General features: G+C 41.8%; 1 protein-coding gene across 2 annotated transcripts in view; it reads right to left on the bottom strand.

The window, feature by feature from the left end:
* Window positions 1–20088, bottom strand: part of TLCD4 (TLC domain containing 4) — a 111406-nt gene that overhangs the window by 78107 nt on the left and 13211 nt on the right. Inside the window, exon 1 of one of the 2 annotated variants that reach the window (XM_089677276.1) lies at window positions 13696–14032. The exons of the other annotated variant lie outside the window; for it this stretch is intronic. The gene's annotated coding sequence lies outside the window, so the exon portion shown is untranslated. Of the gene's footprint in view, window positions 1–13695; window positions 14033–20088 lie in introns of those variants that run through there. 2 annotated transcript variants of the gene reach the window in all.

Genomic DNA, 20088 nt, shown 5'->3' with positions numbered 1-20088 from the left:
TTCCAAAAGTACGGCATGCAGTGCGTTTCCAAAAGTAGTGCATGCACTACTTTTGGTGCAACGCAGTGCGATTTGAGCCCATTCAAAATGAATGGCCTTAAATCGCACAACAGTGAATCGCATATGAATTGCGCAGGAATGGCAGCATGTTGCTGTGCAATTCATAGGAGAATCATAGAGTGAACCAGGGATGAAAATCGCAGTATAGTTATGGCTCGTGCACACGGCTGAATAATTTTACATAGAGTGTTGTGTGCAGTAGGATCCTATGTAAAATCTTGTCTGTACCTTGTATACATACAAATTTTTGGCTATTGTTCACATGCATACAGTGCAAATGTACTCTATTGGCTCATAGGATGTCATCTAGCAGCCTAGGTTGCAGCTCTTGACACCTAGCATCCTTAGCTGCTAGGATGCAGGCGGCCCCCCACCACACAGTGTATTTGGTTTCTAGGGTGCAGACAGCTCCTGCTGCCTAGTGTACTTGGTTGCTAGGATATAAGCAGCTCCTGCCACCTAGCGTCCTTGGTTGCCAGGATGCAGGTGGTCCCTGTAACCTAGCATCCTAGGCTGCAGGTAACTCTTGATGCCTAGCAAGAATCCTTGGATTCTAGGATAAAGAGGCCCCTGCTGCATAACATTCTTGTTGGCTAAGCCACAGGTGGCCCCTGCTGACTAATGTACTAGATTGGTAGGATGCAGGAGGCTCCTGTGTCCTTGACGGCTAAGACGCAAGTGGCCATTCAGGGCTGGCATGTCAGTTCAATAGTGCATAATCAAGCTGATTACACATTGTTGATATTTACATGTCGGCCCTGAGCAGGCAGTACATTTGCACTGCATACTAGTAAAAGTTAGATCTAAACACATTGATCGTTTACTGATCTTTACACAGCTGTGTGCATGGGCCCATAGAAAACAATACACCTGTGTTCAGATCTGTAAAAAATGTTGTGCTGATATACAAACTGCATTTTTTGTGCTTATGTGCATAAGTCCTTACTAATCTCATGTCTTGTGATAGATGATATCAAGTCACGTTGATTTCTGTATTTTGATTTCAGGTTCAATATTACAGAAAATCCAGTTGGAGCTTCCAGTCCCATACACCCTCATTGGATTCCCATAGCCCCCCTGAGTATGGATATCCCTGGTTAAGAACCCTTTTTGTAAGACCTAGTGCATAGTGTACTATGGCAAAATGTAATAAATATTCATGTTCCCCCCTGGCCATTGCAGGGGTTGTAAACTCCTAATTATATGCATGCAAAACATGATGGCAGTCATCCTGCTTTCAGGGCTGGGAGGTTGAACACTTCCAAAAACAGTGTAACGCTCCCTAAGTTGGATTCCTTTCCATATATACATACATACATATACAGTGGATATAAAAAGTCTACACACCCCTGTTAAAATGTCAGGTTTCTGTGATGTAAAAAAATGAGACAAAGATAAATAATTTCAGAACTTTTTCCACCTTTAATGTAACCTATAAACTGTACAACTCAGTTGAACAACAAACTGAAATCTTTTAGGTGGAGGGAAGCAAAAATAAAAAAATAAAATAATATGGTTGCATAAGTGTGCACACCCTTAAACTAATACTTTGTTGAAGCACCTTTTGATGTTATTACACCACTCAGTCTTTTTGGGTATGAGCCTATCAGCATGGCACATCTTGGCTTGGTAATATTTGCCCACTCTTCCTTGCAAAGACACTCCAAATCTGTCAGATTGCGAGGGCATCTCCTGTGCACAGCCCTCTTCAGATCACCCCAAAGATTTTCGATCAGATTCAGGTCTGGGCTCTGGCTGGGCCATATGAAAACTTTAACCTTCTTCTGGTGAAGCCATTCCTTTGTTGATTTGGATGTATGCTTTGGGTCGTTGTCATGCTGAAGGATGAAGTTCCTCTTCATGTTCAGCTTTCTAGCAGAAGCCTGAAGGTTTTGTGCCAAAATTGACTGGTATTTGGAACTGTTCATAATCCCCTCCTAACTTGACTAAGGCCCCAGTTCCAGCTGAAGAAAAGCAGCCCCAAAGCATGAGGCTGCCACCACCATGCTTCACTGTGGGTATGGTTTCATCAGACCATAACACATTTTCCCACATGCTTTTCAGAGACTTCAGATGTGTTTTTATTTGTTTATTTATTTCAGGTACTTATATAGCGCCGTCAATTTATGCAGCGCCTTACATATATATTATACATTCACATCAGTCCCTAACCCTCAAGTGGTGTACAATCTATGGTCCCTAACTCACATTCATACATACTAGGGCCAACTTAGACAGGGGCTAATTAACCTACCAGCATGTCTAGTGTGGGAGGAAACCGGAGTACCCGGAGGAAACCCACGCAGGCACAGGTAGAACATGCAAACTCCAGGCAGGTGGTGCCGTGGTTGGGGTTCGAACCAACAACCCTAGTACTGCCAGGCAGAAGTGCTAACCTTTTAGCCACTGTGTTTTTGCAAAATTTAGCCAGGCTTGGATGTTTTTCTGTTTAAGTAAAGGCTTCCATCTTGCCACTCTACCCCATAGCCCAGACCTATGAAGAATACAGGAGATTGCTGTCACATATACCACAGAGACAGTACTTGCCAGATATTCCAGCATCTCCTTTAATGTTGCTGTAGGCCTCTTGGCAGCCTTCCAGACCAATTTTCTTCTCGTCTTTTCATCAATTTGAGAGGGACGTCCAGTTCTTGATAACGTTACTGTTGTGCCATATTTTCTGCAGTTGATGATGACTGTCTTCACTGTGTTCCATGGTATATCTAATGCCTTGGAAATTCTTTTGTACCATTCTCCTGACTGATACCTTTTACCAATAAGATCCCTCTGATGCTTTGGAAGCTCTCTGCGGACCATGGCTTTTGCTGTAGGATGCAACTAAGACAATGTCAGGAAAGACCTACTAGAACAGCTGAACTTTATTTGGGGTTAATCAGAGGAACTTTTAATGAGGGCAGGTGTGTACTGACTCCTATTTAACATGATTTTGAATGTGATTGCTTAATTCTGAACACAGCTACATCCCCAGGTATAAGAGGTTGTGCACACTTATGCAACTATATTATTTTAGTTTTTTATGTTCACCACCCCCCACTAAAAGACTTTTTATATCCACTGTAGTTGGAACTTTATAGCTCCCTCCACCCAGGCAAAGGCAGATCAGACAACACAGTTCCCAGCTACATACTATATAGGTTAGGGAGAATCTGATGGGTAAACGTGTAGTGTTGACACACACAATAACTTCAGGCAGCAGGGAACACAAGGTGACAGGGTATACTGTTGCAAAGACGCACTTGTTAAGATAGCTGCTGGAGCTCCTTACAGCTCTTATTACGTCATACCTGTCTTTCTGAAAGCCAGTATTACACAGCCTTAGATATGTCCTTGTCCTAAGTTCTAAAGCTCAGACTGACCATTTAGAAACTCGGGCACTGCTCGAGGGCCTGCGGTCCCCATGAGATGCCCCTGGTACCTTTTTCATAGGCTTTTTTGAGTTTGGGCAAGGACACAGGGGCCCCATGATCCCCTATTGCCCGGGGGCCCCATGAGTTGTCAGTCCGCCCCTGCTCAGACCATGCAATAGGTGATTTCGGTAGAGAGAACGGTTCTTTGGGAAGCATGAATGGATGTGTCTGTTCTACCTATGTACATGTTTAGCATTCCATAGAGCTCCAACGAAGAATTGAGGAGCTGGAATACTGTAGCACAGGCATCCTTGGGCACTTCACGGTGTCTTTTACTGCACATAGCCATGCTAAATGGTTTCATTTAAAGAATTCCGCATTTAGCAAAAATATAATAAAAGCACACATACTACATAAAAGCAAAAATGTGTATTTATTATTTGTAAAAATGTCAGCATGCAAAGCAATGCAAATGCAATCAGTGGATCATCTCCAGCAGACTGCTCCTTTAACTTAGGTTCATACAGAGGTACAGACCTTCAGCTATGGAGGAAGTCACAATGAACTACAAGTGCAGTAATGTCCCCGCACTTGTTATCAATTAAAAACTACAGTCCTTCTGCTGTGGCGGTGGAGGGGACTTGTAGTTGTTTCATTCACAACTCTCCCCAACAAGAGCTAGCAGGAAGAAAACTCCACAGATTCCTTTACTAGGGGTGGTTTGGGATGTAGCTGTGCCATGTTTCATATTTCACCCTAAATATGGGTGTGCTTTTTTTTTATATGGGTGTAGCTTTTTAGGTGAAACTATGTTGAAAGAAATATGGAGCTTCCATTACTAATTTGTTGTTTTTAAAGTGCCAGCTCCATAGGGACGACTCTGGACAAGTATACAACCAGTGATGTTTAATAAAAAGTCTGAACTCCTGTACTGCATGCTTGGTTCAGGTCAGTGATACACTAGGGCAGGGTTCTCCAAACTTTGGCTCTCCAGCTGTAGAAGTACTACAAGTCCCATTATGCCTCTGCCTCTGGGAATCTTGCCTGTCAGAGTCTTGCAAGGCCTCATGGGACTTGCAGTTCCTCCACAACTGGAAGACTATAGTTTGGAGACCCGTGCACTAGGGAACTAGGTTACACAGCCTCACTAATTTACTAAGCTATGTAAAGATTCATTTTACAAAGTAACAACTACATTCCAACATAAACAATTAATAACCTTTACCCCCTTAGTAAATCAACACCATTGATTGAGCCACCTTCTGATGGCTGTAGCAACTGGATGAACATGGGAACCGCTGCACCCAGCAATGCTCAGACTTGGCACATGGTACACCAATACTGCTAAATACTCGTTCTCAAGACTAAAGTTATGAATAGTGAGACGGGCACAGACAACTTGTAAGAATACCTGAGGTTGGGCACAAATAAGTTTCACTATTGGTCAAGCAGGTTGCCGATCACAGACGTTTTTTTTGCTAATTCTTTCTTGAGCTTTTAACTAAGATATAAAACCATTTGGGCCTATCCCTGGCATAGAAGTACAAAATAATCCATGAGGAACATCACTCTTAGTATAAAACCAGTAAAGAAAAACAACAAAATTGGCCGCACTCAGTTCTGCAATAACACTGTTCAACAGGTAAAAAGTTTTGGGCATAAAATTAGCTAATCTTACATAATTTTGGGGTGCTGAAAACGAAAATGACCCTAAAAAATGTTGATTGGCTCTAGTTTCCATGATATATTCACCCATCTAATGACGTAAGCCATTCAAAATTATGATGCAACTTCAGTTGCATATTGCGCAATTGATACTGGTGACCAATAGAAAATTGCATGTATACTGAGATGATGCAATATTAGCCTTTAATTGCATCACTTCACTGCATAAAAGCTGCAGTATCTGTAGCTGATTGTAGTTCGACAGCGTCTTTACATTTCGTTTTATGCTTATATAGGCTACTCAGTAATGCCTCGAACTTGTGTGAATAAAGCAGATAATTTCTGCTATATCTGCGGTGAAATAACTTTTATCTCACAAAAAAGGAGGATAACAGGAATGATTAAGAAAGCCTACAACTTGTATTTTGGCTGCAAGATAGGAGACCAGGACAAGAGCTGGGCACCACATATATGCTGCAATTCTTGTGGGACGGCACTGGAGCAATGGTTGAATGGAAAAAAGGCATCTATGCCTTTCGCTGTGCCAATGATTTGGAGAGAGCCAACAGATCATGTTAGTAATTGTTACTTTTGTATGGTGCCTCCAATTGTAAAAGGGCTAAATAAGAAGAAAAAGTTATCTGTGCACTATCCAAATATTCCATCGGCAATACGTCCAGTTCCTCATGGAGAGGGGCTACCAATTCCTAAAGCACCAGAATCCTTTGTGGTTGAGTCAAGTGAGGAAGAACCTGAAGCGTGTAGTCATCAACCGTCAACCTCACATGACCCAGACTTTCTTCCATCCACACCCACTGAACCACACCTCATTACACAAGTGGAATTGAGCGATCTTATCAGAGACCTGGATCTTCCGAAGAACAAGGCAGAGCTTTTGGGGTCAAGACTACAACAGTGGAATCTCCTAGCAAGTGATGTTCGTACGTCTTTCTACTGTCATCGTCAGAAAGATCTGATCCCATTCTTCGTCCAGGAAGGTGATATTGCTGTATGTAACAATGTTCATGGTTTAATCTCAGCCATCGGCGTATGCTATGATCCCGATGAGTGGAGGCTGTTCATTGATGCTTCAAAGGCGAGTCTTAAAGCTGTTTTGCTCCATAATGGCAATCAGCTGCCGTCAGTTCCAGTTGCTTACGCAGTTTCAATGAAAGAAACGTATGAAAACTTGAAAGAACTTTTAAGGTGCATCAACTATGATGAACATCAATGGTCGATTTGTGGTGACCTGAAGGTGATTGCTATCCTACTTGGACTTCAAGGTGGATATACTAAGTACTGCTGCTTCCTCTGTGAGTGGGACAGTCGTGCGAGAGAAATGCACTATGCCAAAAGAGACTGGCCATTACGCCAGTCATTGCAGCCTGGAGAACAAAATGTTAACTATCCAGCACTTGTAGACAGCAATAAGATCTTATTACCTCCATTACACATCAAGTTGGGATTAATGAAAAACTTTGTTAAGGCAATGGACAAGAATAAAGCAGGTTTCAAGTACCTGATTAGCAAATTTCCAGCACTTAGTGCTGCAAAAATAAATGAAGGAGTCTTTGTTGGGCCACAGATTCGTAAACTTATTCATGATGATGAGTTTCTTTCTCTGTTGCGTGGAAAGGAAAAGGCTGCCTGGACAGCATTTGTATCAGTGACATCAAATTTTCTTGGAAACAATAAAACACCAGACTACAAGAAAGTGGTAGAAAAACTCATCCAGACTTACAGAAATCTGGGTTGCAACATGTCTCTAAAAATTCATTTTCTACATTCGCATCTGGATTTTTTCCCACCAAACTGTGGAGCAGTGAGTGATGAACACGGAGAGCGCTTCCATCAAGACATTGCAGCTATGAAAAGAAGATATCAAGGTAAATGGAGCCCATCAATGCTTGCTGACTATTGCTGGACAGTTGTAAGAGATAGCCCTTTCCTCGAATACAAGAGAAAAGCCAAGAGAAGCAAAACCGATACAAACTGAAGACAAAACTAGTGAGAATCCTAAGTATTAAAATGATTCAACTTAGCTTATGGCTATAATTTTTCTTGGTAATCCTATGCAATATATTATGCCATTTAGGCTTTGTTATGTAGTCAATATCACTTGCTTTATATTTGTGGAAAGACATCTATCTATATAATTATTGTGCATTATGTAGTCATTACGCCTATAGTAGAAAACTTTTAGTTTACAGAAAAACTAGAGCCAATTGACAAATTTCATTGTTATATTTGAACTCAGAATGTGAAATTCATTAAGAAATGGATCCTTTTGTTTCCAAAACTGGCAAAAAATAAAAATTTGTTGAACAGTGTAATCTGTCCGACACAAAAATTATTATAAAGATTAATAGCTTGCAGAGCAACAAATTTCGCTCCATGCACCTCCCCATACCCCTTAAAAAAATGATCCCACCTTGTGAACTTTTTAAGAAGTTAGGATGAATTCACAAAGTACTATTTACATATCACCAAAAAATCATATACCTTGAAGAATATTTGGGGGCAACCTCATAGACTTATAAAGTGGAAGTGCTGCATTAGAGTAGAACTATAGGCAAATGTTTTTTTTTCTTTGCATATAGAGAAATAGAGAAGGTGGATCTTTCTAAAGGTGCCACAGACAGCAATAGAAATCTATCTAACGGGGGGCACAGACAGCAATAAAAACCTAACAGGTGTTCTAATCCCTCTCCACTCTATCCAAAACAAAAAAAAAAAGGTTTTGTCTTTAGTTATACTTTAACCACATGCCGCCCAGCCACTGTAGAAATACGGCGGCAGGGCGGCACGGCTGGGCAAAACCACATTTTAAAACGTGTGTTTTGAAAACAGGTAGGGAGCGCGCGCGAGGCACGCCGCCGCCCTACCTGTCCCGCCGATCACAGCCGCGGATGTCAGTCACCGGGTCACAGCCGGTCGTTACTGGCTATGTCCCGGCGATCGGCGGCAATCACTGACAGAGAGCACAGCTGCAGTGGCTGTGCTTTCTGTCAGTTCCCTGACAGCTCCAGGACACGCTGATCGGGACAGAAGAGTTTCTCTCTCCCGATCAGAGGTGTTCTCTGCAGTACACACGCCCGCCCCCTAGTAAAACACTCCCCTCACACAGTTAACCCTTTCCCTGAATAATAAACTTAACCCTTTCCTCCCCAGTGCCATTAGTACAGTGTCAGTATTTTTTTTTTTTTTTGCCCTGATCACTGTATTGGTGTCACTGGGGATGTCAGTGACTCCAAGTCAGTACCCCCCAATGTCAGAATGTCCGCCACAGTCCCACAGTCCCACCATAAGTTGCTGATCGCCGCCATAAGTCACTGATTGCCGCCATAAGTCGCTGATCACCGCCATTATTACTATAAAAAAAAACTAAAAATCCCAGTATCCTTCCCGCCATTTGTAAACGCTATAACTTTCACGTAAACCAATTAATTTACACGTATTGGGTTTTTTTGTTAGCAAAGACATGTCGCAGAATGCATTTTGGCAGAAATTTATGACTAAATTTGATTTTTAAATTTTTTTTTACTGGACATGTTTTATAGCAAAAAGTCCAAAATATTGTTTTTTTTCCTCAAAATTGTCAGCCTTTTTTTTTATAGCGCAAAAAATAAAACCGCACAGGCAATCAAATACCACCAAAAAAAGCTCAATTTGTGGGAAAAAAAGGATGTAAATTTAATTTATGTACCGTATTGCATGACCGCGCAATTGTCCGTTAAACTAGCACAGCACTGTATAGCAAAAAAAATGGCGCAAATTGCACTATCTATACCATAGTTTGTAGACGCTATAACTTCCACACAAAGCAATCAATATACACTCACTGGGATTTTTTTTACCAAAAACATGTAGCAGAATACATTTTGGACTAAATTTATAACTAACTTTGAGTTTACTATATATTTTTTATAGCTGAAAGTAAAAAATATAGTTTTTCTTCAAAATTTTTGGCCTTTTTTTGTTTATAGCGTGAAAAATAAAAAGCGCACAGGTGATACCACCGAAAGAAAGCTCTGTGTGAAAAAAAGGACGTAAACTTCGTTTGGGTGCAGCATTGCATGACCACGCAATTATCAGTTGAATTAGTGCAGCGCCGAGTAGCAAAAAGAGGCCTGGTCATTAAGGGGGGTAAATCCTCAGGAGGGCAAGTGGTTAACTAGCAATTTCCAAAAATCCAGTGTGGAAGATGTGGCTTTTAGTACAATAGCCTTCCTAGCATAGAACAAATGGGGGCCTGGTTGCATGAGTGGTTCTACCAGGCTCAACAGACAAGTGGATATATTTAAAAGGGACTTGGATAGTGGTCAGTATCATAATAAAATGTGCTACATCAGATGAGAATAATTGTATGGTGGGACAATTCCAGAACATATGAATGTACACCACAGGGTTCTGGAGACATCTCCGACAGTGTGCTGGGGCCCATCACAGACCCAACTTATAAAACTATAACCCCAGCTGCCTATCCAGATTTACTGACTATTTTGACAAGGCTATGCATTTTCTTTATCATATTTTTATTTGGAATTGCCAGGATTGTAGCAGGCTTAAGCCCACCAGAATTATTAATTTTAGATCACGGTAGTGTGGGAGTGTGGAGGGTCATGCTTACCCTTTCCATGATCCTAGAGGCGGTGGTGTTTCAGGGCTGTGGGGTCGAATGTATTCAGCTACAATCGCAGAACAATATGACACTCCCTAAACTGGATTCATTTCCATAAATACATAAATATGGTTGGAACTTTATAGCTTCCTCCACCCATGCAAAGGCAAACTAGGCTTTAATGGACCACAGACTGCACAGCTACGTACTTTATAGCTTATTGAGAATCTGACCCGCAAAATTGTGGTGTTAACCCAATTGCTGCTGGAGCTCTCTAAAGTTCCTACACAGTGTCCATCTTTGTGAACACAGCTTTTAACATATCCTCATCCTATGTGACAATGTTCAGACCTGGCAATAAGTGAGCTATTCCCAAATCCACCTATGTGTCACAGGCTTTATGAAGAGGTCCATCAAAAAGTCTGCCATTGGCAGCTAGAGACCCAAGTGCAGATATTTCTCAACATCTTCCCAAACCTATAAAACAGTACATTATTATTCATGCCTGCTGGTTGAGGAACACAACTAAAGCATCATCATATTAGAATATGATCCAGGAGCAAAGTATATCAATTCAGAGCACCTCTTATGTATAGCATGTATCCCTGTCCATCACTGTCACAGTGAAGTATGGACACCTTACACCACGGGTGTCAAACTGGCAGCCCTCCAGCTGTTGCCAAACTATAAGTCCCATGAGGAATTGCAAGATTGACAGATACAAGCAAGACTCCCAAAGGCAGAGGCATGATGGGACTTGTAGTTTTGCAACAGCTGGAGGACCGTCAGTTTGACACCCCTGTCTTACACAATGTTATCTACTAGATTTTGTATATGTATGGCATGTGTTTTAAGGTCATTAGTTGTGAAGCAACAGGTCCCTGGAAGGATCAAAATGCTAACAGCGATTAATCTTTTTATTTTGTAACTTTCAGGTGCATTACCTTTACATGCGGTCTTGTATGTTGCGTTAAATTACAGACATGCTGCAGACAATTCTCTGCAACACATACAGTACTTACACAGCCATGTGCAGTGAACGAGGCACATAGAAATCCATTGGTTTTGTAATGACCTGTCTTGAGCCGTTGCATAAAAACGCAGGTCACTGCATATGCTGTGAATGGGTCCCATACATATTGCCGAAGAGGGCCAGACACCAATAAAAAAAAACAAAAAGCATATAACTGCACCATGAGACACATGTGTTTGCATAAAGCCATGGGCAACAAAGTGTACAAATCAATGACAGATTGCGGCTGTACGATGGTAACTGTACATATGAGCACTTACATGTGTACAGGGATGAATAAGTGGCCCTAAACACAAACTGTCTGCATCCAGGGGCGTACTTCCGTCCCTGCACACATGTAAATGTGTGGCTAATGGGACTCTCAGGAGCAGAAAAGCACTTGTTTTTTTCAGGGCTTTTGCAAAAAGGCGCAAAAAAAAAGCCATGTTTTTAGGCCTTTGGGCATTTTTTTTAATGATCTGAATGCAGCCCACTGCTTTTAGAGCAGAAAAAAGATTACAAAAATATACATTACTGGTTAGTATTTTACACCCTCTTGAAAAGTAGATTATATTATAGCTATAAGAAGTTTTACATGCGGAAATGTGTATGAACGTGTGCACTATATGGAGCACACTCTTGTTTTTTGGCACAGGGACTTTTTGCCAGCAAGATTTAGTGTTCATACATCAGTACCATGCAGGGGCGGACTGACAACTCATGGGGCCCCTGGGCAATAGGGGATCATGGGGTCCCTGTGTCCTTGCCCAAACTCAAAAAAGCCTATGAAAAAGGTACCAGGGGCATCTCATGTGGCCCCCTACTGACCCCGGGCCCTCGAGCAGTGTCCGAGTTTCCAAATGGTCAGTCTTCCCCCGGTACCATGCACAAGGACTCTTTTGGTGTTTTACCCTCTGCACCCGTGTGAATGAGCCCTATGAGACCTACTAATAACATAGGTGTAAATCTCAAATGAACAACATTTAATTGGCTAAAGTACCATGTATCAAACAATTACCATTTTTGATCAGATACTGTTTTCACCTTTTTTATCCTTTTTAATTTTTGAAGCATCTCAATGCTACTGAGATCCTTCAACTACGTCCTGTCTACAATTACTACAGCAACTGCTGCACATCATTTCTCGGGGTTGGGGGATTTCTGATGGTGACAAATACGGTGGTGCAATGTGACGTGGCACAGGGTGCTTGTATTCTCCGTGTAACAGGGTGAAAACGCAGGACAAGACACAGAGCGTTGTCACTATATACAAGGAAGTGCCTGAACAAAGATAGGATTGTGCTGCATTATTTTAAAAAAATGTAGCCAAATAAAAATATTGAAAATCACTTTTGACATGACTTTAAGACCTCATTCTGGGCTGTATGATGTAAAATGTAGGTATATTTCATAATCTGGGAGACACAGGTGCTGCATGCCGGCGTCCACAGAAATCAATGGCTATACGCTGGTATACACCATATTTGTGTAAGCATGTGCATGCTTACAGATACAGTACCTCCCCTGGACAGTTTGCATTCAGGAGCGTACAGCCATACACATGTGCACATATACTGTAGCTGAATAGTCATTTATTTCTATTGGCAGCTGTACATGACACCTATGGCTCCCAAGCAGGGAAAATGTTATATCATACAGCCCCAGGCGCCCATGGTAAAGCTTCTATGACACGGGTGTCAAATTGGCTGCCCTCCAGCTGTTACCAAACTACAATTCCCATAAGGCATTGCAAAATTGACAGTTAAAAACATGATACCCAAAGGCAGAGGCATGATGGTACTTGTAGTTTTGCAACAGCTGGGGCCACCAGTTTGACACCCCTGTTTGAGATGAATGTGATTGGATTTACATATACTTGAATGTCCATCAAAGGACTAGTCAACACAAAGGTGAAGCCTCAGTTACCTTAGGTTCACACCTAAGCATTTTCTGCAGCGTTTTGCATTTTGCAGAGACGCAGTATAGTCCATTTACCATGGTTTACTATGGGTCACGTTCCCATCTCCATGTTTTCACCCGGTGTGTTTTTTGGAAAGGGTCAGGGACATTTTTGAATGCAAAAAAATTGCATTTTTGGTTCTAAAGACTGCAATGGAAATGCTGCAGAAAAGCGTGTATTGTGTTTTTGATGTGTTTTGCATTTTAAATCTGCCTAGCAACAAGAAAAAGAAAAAAAAAAGTTAGCAAAACGCATCAAAAACAGGGCAAAATGCGTAAAAAACGCAGGTGCAAGAACAGCTCAAACGCAACCTGCATAGGTGTGAACCTAGCCTTATAGGTGGAGTCTGGTGAGCTAAATAACCCCGTGGCTTACAATAAGTCTTGGGGAGCAATCCCTATTTTACAAATACCGCATCATGCGGGAGCAGATAGGCAAAATGTTCCTTTACGAGCTTACAGAATAACAAGACAACACAAAAATAAAGTCATGCAGTCCAGATAGGTCTGCCTACAAAGAGCACTATATCTAACCAGCAAGCATGTTTCACACTTTTTAGAACTCATCAATGCAAGATATGGAATGGCCTATACAAAGTAAGGCTGGCTATACATTATGCAATTTTTATAAGATTTTTGGTTTAGCTTTACCAAAAACCATATAATAGAAGGTCAAACTTAACAATACTTTAAATTGTATCCAATTAGGCAGGCTCTTGCACTACATAGTTGAAGGTAAATCTAAAGGAAATTGGGCAGAAATTGGACAGAAAATTGTATAGTGTATGGCCAGCCTAAGAGATCTATAAGCACAATGATTCGGGTAAAGGGAGCTGAGAAGACCCCTCCACAGTGCACTGTATATTAAATATATCAATCACCATCTTACAACCAATAATCAAGGATTTAATCCCCGCTGTAATAATGAATGTAGCTCCAATCTTCTACAGATTTCATTTCTACAATCCAGGCTTGATTGCAATGCCTCCTGACAAATGAGATCTGTTTACCTGCTCTTTCTTGTGTCGGTCTGCAGGGTTGTTCCTGTGACTTGGAAGATGTAGTTTGTTGGAATAGTTACATTCATGAGCTTAGCTGGGCTGACTTCTATCAGGCACACTGGTAAATTATCCAGTTAGTCAGCAGTCTGCTCAAATGTCACTGCACTGTCACGGTGCCTGCCACTCCTGTGAGCACAAAACCGGTTACAAAACATCTGCAAGGCGAGCTTGAGCCCATTCCTTAAAACGTATGCTAAACCAACCAATCAGCTCCTGGGAACCGTATCTCAAAAGCAGATAAGGGTACAGAATACCAAATGTGGGTCAATAACCTGATCTGCAAGTTTTCCCTCGCCTGCCGGATATGCTACTGTCAGGGTAAAAGTGACAAAAGAGGTCATGTGACCGTCCTCTCCCTCTAGATTGTCAGCTTGTATTGGCAAGTCTCCCTCCCCTATCGCATCTCTCATATATGCTCATCATCTGAAGTCTTCCTATGTATGTGTATTTGGTGTAGTATTTATTTGTATTTTATTTATTTCAGGTACTTATATATCTCGCCGTCAATTTACGCAGCGCTTTACATATATATTGTACATTCACATCAGTCCCTAACCCTCAAGGCGCGTGCAATCTAAGGTCCTAGTACTTGTGTATTAGGCTTCATGCACACTTATAAATGCTTTTCTCTCCTACTAGGACAGTGGTTCTGAACCTTCCTAATGCTGTGACCCTTTAATACAGTTCCTCATGTTGTGGTGACCCCCAACCATAAAATTATTTACCCAGTAATTATAATTCACGAGTGTCGTTTTACCTCCAATACTGCTGCTTTCAACACAGCAGTTGCTTTCTACACAGTAGCTGCTCTTTACACATCGGAAATATGTGTTTTCTGATGGTCTTAGGGGACCCCTGTGAAAGGGTCGTTCGACCCCCAAAGGGGTCGCGACCCACAGGTTGAGAACCACTGTACTAGGACAAAACCAGCTTCAAAAAAGCGCCTAAGCTACGTTTTTGCAAACGGTGCATCAAGCGCTTGGGCATTTATTTATTTTTATTGGCCAGAATATTAATTTATTCTGGAATTTATTCCAGGACTTCTCCAGAGCTTCCCCCATCCTCTGGAATTCTCTACCCCAAATTATCAGACTATCACCTACTCTGCTCACTTTTAGGCGATCTCTGAAAACCTATCTCTTCAGGGAAGCCTATCCTGCCCTCAGCTAATAATGGAATCTTCTTCTCTTCCTACCAGTCCATCCCCCATCCCTTTTGTACCACTAGCCCCTCCCTCCTAGATTGTAAGCTCCGAGGAGCAGTGCCCTCCTATCCCTACTGTATTGTTGCTGTATTGTCTCCCATTATATTGTAAAGTGCTGAGCAAACTGTTGGCGCTATATAAATCCTGTATATTAATAATAATAATAATAATTTTGGCCATTGAAATAAAAAAAAATGCTCAAATGCGTCTAGTGCTTAGGTACGTCAGACGTTTTTCTGGCAAACCGCTCTTCAGTTGAATACACAAGTGATGCTTTTTTTTCTGCCTCTAAACTGCTGTAAACACCTATGTGAGCATGGACACAGGCTAACATGGAGGGGCGTTTAGACGCAGAAAAAAAAAAAAACATCAAACGCCTGGAAAACAGGCATTTTTTAGCTCAAGTGTGAATGAGGCCTTGCTATACTTATTGGGTGTATCACCACACGAGACGACGCTGCTATAGAAGGCGCCATGCACGCTATGACCACAATATACAGGGTCTTTTTGCGCATTCTCTCACTACGCACATGGGGCAGCCCATTCATTTCAATGCACTGCCCTATGTGTGGCAAAAGCAGCATATGCACAGTTTTGAGCTTTGCACATTTTCCAAAAAAAGGAAGTTTGGGGTGCAATTACCAAGCACCACTTTTTGCACACTTTGCAAACATGTGCATAATTGCACAATTTTGCGTGCGTTCATGAAAAGCAATAGTGTGAATCAGCATCATTAAAATAATAGAAAATGAACGAAACAAAAACTTTTCTTTTGTCACCTGATACTGACACAGTAAGGATTTGTTTACACTTGCGGTTCGGGGGTAGTAAAAATGAGAGGTTGAACCACATTTTTACTGCCCTTTCCTCTTAAGTTGCACAGGCAGCCGGACATTGTTGTGCACATGCTTTGCAATACTGCCAATGAATGTGACCTATTGAAGTGAATGGGGCTATGCCGCAACTACCCTGCAAACACATGCAATGCATATGGTTGGGGCATTTGCAAGGTTAGAATAGGTGGTGAGGAGGTGACATGTCATCTCTCACTACCTATCAACACCTCTGAAAAGTGGGGTGACCTCGGATTGCTTTTTAGGGCGCTGCAGTGACAGGGTATGTTTACACCCCGGTCACACCGATCCCGACTTTGAAATTGTGCGACTTACAGTGAAGTTGCATGATTTCAAAGTCAGATATCATGCCGACTTGAGGGGCGATTTGCAAGACATCGGACGCAGTTGTCTATGCAAATCGCACCAAAAGTAGTGCATGTACTACTTTAGAAATCATGCAGCTCTGACTAAGTCAGAACCGCACTGATATGACCGCTGTAATTGCAGACGATAGGGTGTGACTTAGCATGGGATTTGCAAGTCGCATGGCATGCAAATTGCATGCCAAGTCGCACCCAGTGTGACCGGGGACTAAGGCTCGCCATACACTATACAATTTTCTGTCCAATCTCTGCCCAATTTACTTTAGATTTACCTTCAACTATGTAGTGCAAGGGCCTGCATAATTGGATACAACTGAAAGTGTTGTTTAGGTTTGACCTCATATTATATGGTTTTTGGTAAATCTAAAGCAAAAATCTCAAGAAAATTGTATTGTGTATGGCCAGCCTTAGGGCTCAATTACACTTGCAATCTGGGGGTGGGGGGGCAGTAAAAACAGACAGTTTAGCTTAGGCAGCAAAGGTAGCTGGTTGTACAAATGCAAAACAGTGTTCAATGGGCAATACCACCACCAATTCAAGTGAAAGGGGCCACACACACAACCACTCTATAACCTTGTGGCGCAGCATTTACATGGTTAAAATAGGCGTTGAGGAAGCGAAATGTTGTTTATTCACCGCCTGCCAAACACTGCAGATTGCCTTTCAGAGGTTATAGTATAAACTTAGCCTAAGGCCTCATGCACAAGGGCGAAAAAAGGCTGCTATTGTAACCACACAACTCTGAACACAGATAAATTGTCTATGGGGCAATGCACACAGCTGTGTAAAGATCTGTGATGCAGCGATGTGTTCAGAGCCATAAAGAAAAAAATGTAAAAATGACGTGTAAATTACTGCATTCAAACGTAAAATGTATTACATACGAGAAAAGGATGAAGAAGAATTGTACACCTATACACAGTCTTTGCAGAAAGCTGGATCTTCCTGGCAGAAAGTTCATACCCAAAAAACGTGGCTATGGTCCATATTGTGCCCTCATTTTAATGCATATACATACATAACATTATTTTCACTATAATATAATCTATTAATCAGTATGTGCGTAAAATACTGACCAGAAACAGCGATTTTTTTTTTTTTTACTGATATTCGCTATCCTATGTGCCCACTGAAAGCAATGTCTGCATTCAGATCAGTGAAAAAAAACACCTGAACACCTAAAAACCTAGCGTTTTTGTCATCTGTGAGCAAGAGCCCTCATTGCCCCAGCGCCCAACCTGTGGCCCAAGGGCTGCATGCAGCCCTTTGGCACTTTTGTGCAGCCTTCAGGGCCCCTTATTTAGACACTGTTCAAAGTCTTTGACCATCTCTTGTACCATGTCTACAATCTCTGACCATCTCTTGTATCACGTCTGCAGTTTCTGACCATCTCTTGAATCACGTCTGCATCTTCTGACCTCCTCATGTATCATATCTGCAGTCTCTGACCATCTCTTGTATCATGTCTGCAGTCTCTGACCATCTCTTGTATCACGTCTGCAGTCTCTGACCATCTCTTGTATCATGTCTGCAGTCTCTGACCATCTCTTATATCACATTTGCAGTTTCTGACCTCCTCATGTATCACATCTGCAGTCTCTGACCATCTCATGCATCATGTCTGCAGTCTCTGACGATCTCTTGTATCACATCTACAGCTTCTGACCTCCTTATGTATCATATCTGCAGTCTCTGACCATCTCTTGTATCACATCTGCAGTTTCTGACCTCCTCATGTATCACATCTGCAGTCTCTGATCATCTTTTGTATCACATTTGCAGTTTCTGATCTCCTCATGTATCACATCTGCAGTCTCTGACCATCTCTTGTATCACATCTGCAGTTTCTGACCATCTCTTGTATCACATCTGCAGCTTCTGACCTCCTCATGTATCATATCTGCAGTCTCTGACCATCTCTTGTATCACATCTGCAGTTTCTGACCTCTTCATGTATCATATCTGCAGTCTCTGACCATCTCTTTTATCACGTCTGCAGTCTCTGACATCTCTTGTATCACGTCTGCAGTCTCTGACCTCTCTTGTATCATGTCTGCAGTCTCTGACCTCTCTTGTATCACGTCTACAGTCTCTGACCTCTCTTGTATCACGTCTGCAGTCCCTGACATCTCTTGTATCACGTCTGCAGTCTCTGACCTCTCTTGTATCATGTCTGCAGTCTCTGACCATCTCTTGTATCACGTCTGCAGTCTCTGACCTCTCTTTTATCATGTCTACAGTCTCTGACCATCTCTTGTATCACGTCTGCACTCTCTGACCATCTCTTTTAGCACGTCTGCAGTATATATCAGTATCTGCTGTCTCTGACACTGAATATTATGTTTGGCCCTTTGGCGATGTCGAGGGCTGCATTTGGGACCCCCATATCAAGAAAATTGAACACCACTGCCTTACTGTGTACAGCATATGATAAATATTGTTAAACTAAACGAGAAAAAAATGAAAGGCTGCAGACATTTCAGTCTATATTATGTTCAGAATAGGACAGGTTATTGATTGAGGAGACAGAGAGTCCAAGCTAGAAATAGAAGGCATTTTAGGAAGACCTCTGCATAATTGTGCATAATTGTGTAGTTCTATGGGTTCACCCCAATTCCCACCCGTATAAAAAAAAACCCCAAACAATTACAGGTCAGCCCGGGAAGTCCCAGACGCCAGAAGAAGTAGCAATGTATAAAGGTATAAAAAACTACCAGGAAGAAGCTTCAGGGGGCTGTGGTAGGTGGGTGGCAGGCATTCCTGATGTTCTCCTACAGTATATAATAATGTTAATATAAAAGGGAGTGAATTCAGAGCAAAATCTGGACTCTTGATAAGTAGATGTTGCTGATTCACTGATTCAGAAAGTACTGAAACTAGATCAGCATGATAGCCAAACAGTGTGGTTAGCAATGGCAACCACCATGTTCATCTAGGCATAGGTTTCTTTCAAAATGGAATACCCAAAAACTATTTTTTAAGTGCTACTCTATTAACTACTTCCCGTCCACCCTATAGCATAAATACTGCTGCACAAAATCACACACACACATATATATATATGATTTTGCAGTTCTGGGTAGGGGGCACATGCACGCCCATTCGCGGCCTTGGCTGGCAATCACGCTGATTACTCGCCGGCACCCTGTGACCACCAAGTATTACTCGCCTACCTATGCCGCTATTCATGGCCTCGGCTGTCACAGGGTCCCATCCGGTGATTACTCGCTGGCACTCAGTGATCGAGGAGCATTACCAATGGAGGGAGAGAACTGTATGTAAACAATACAGTTCTTGCCCCTGTCAGCTTCTGCACACTTCTTTGTATGGCTCTGCATAGCAGAGCCATATAAAGCAGTGTGCTTACAATGTAAAGCACACATACAGCATACTGTGAAACAGTACACAGTTAACCCTTTGATCGCCCCAGATGTTAACTCCTTCCTGCCCAGTGTCATTAGTACAGTGTCAGTACTCTTTATTAGCACTGATCACTGTATTGGTGTCACTGAGGATGTCAGTGACGCCAAGTCAGTTCCTCTCAGTGTCAGAATGGCCTCCGTAGTCCCGCTATAAATTGCTGATCGCCACCATTATCAGTATAAAGAACAAAAATTCCACTATATACCGCCATTTGTAAATGCTATAACTTTCACGTAAACCAATTAATTTACACATATTGGGATTTTTTTTTAGCAAAAGACATGTAGCAGAATACATTTTGCCCTACATTTATGACAAAATTTGATTTTTTACATTTTTTTACTGGACATGTTTAATAGTAAATAGTCAAAAATATAGTTTTTTGTTCTCAAAACTGTCGATCTTTTTTGTTTATAGCGCAAACAAATGAAACGCACATGCTATCAAATACCACTGAAAGAAAGGTCTATTTGTGGAGGAAAAGGGCCGTAAATTT

Source organism: Staurois parvus, unplaced genomic scaffold (assembly GCF_062004578.1).
Source record: "Staurois parvus isolate SC_StPar_1 unplaced genomic scaffold, SC_StPar_1.0 ptg000183l, whole genome shotgun sequence".
NCBI lineage: Eukaryota > Metazoa > Chordata > Amphibia > Anura > Ranidae > Staurois > Staurois parvus.
The sequence above is the reverse complement of the archived record's forward strand: the minus strand, read 5'-3'. Positions and strand labels throughout refer to the sequence as shown.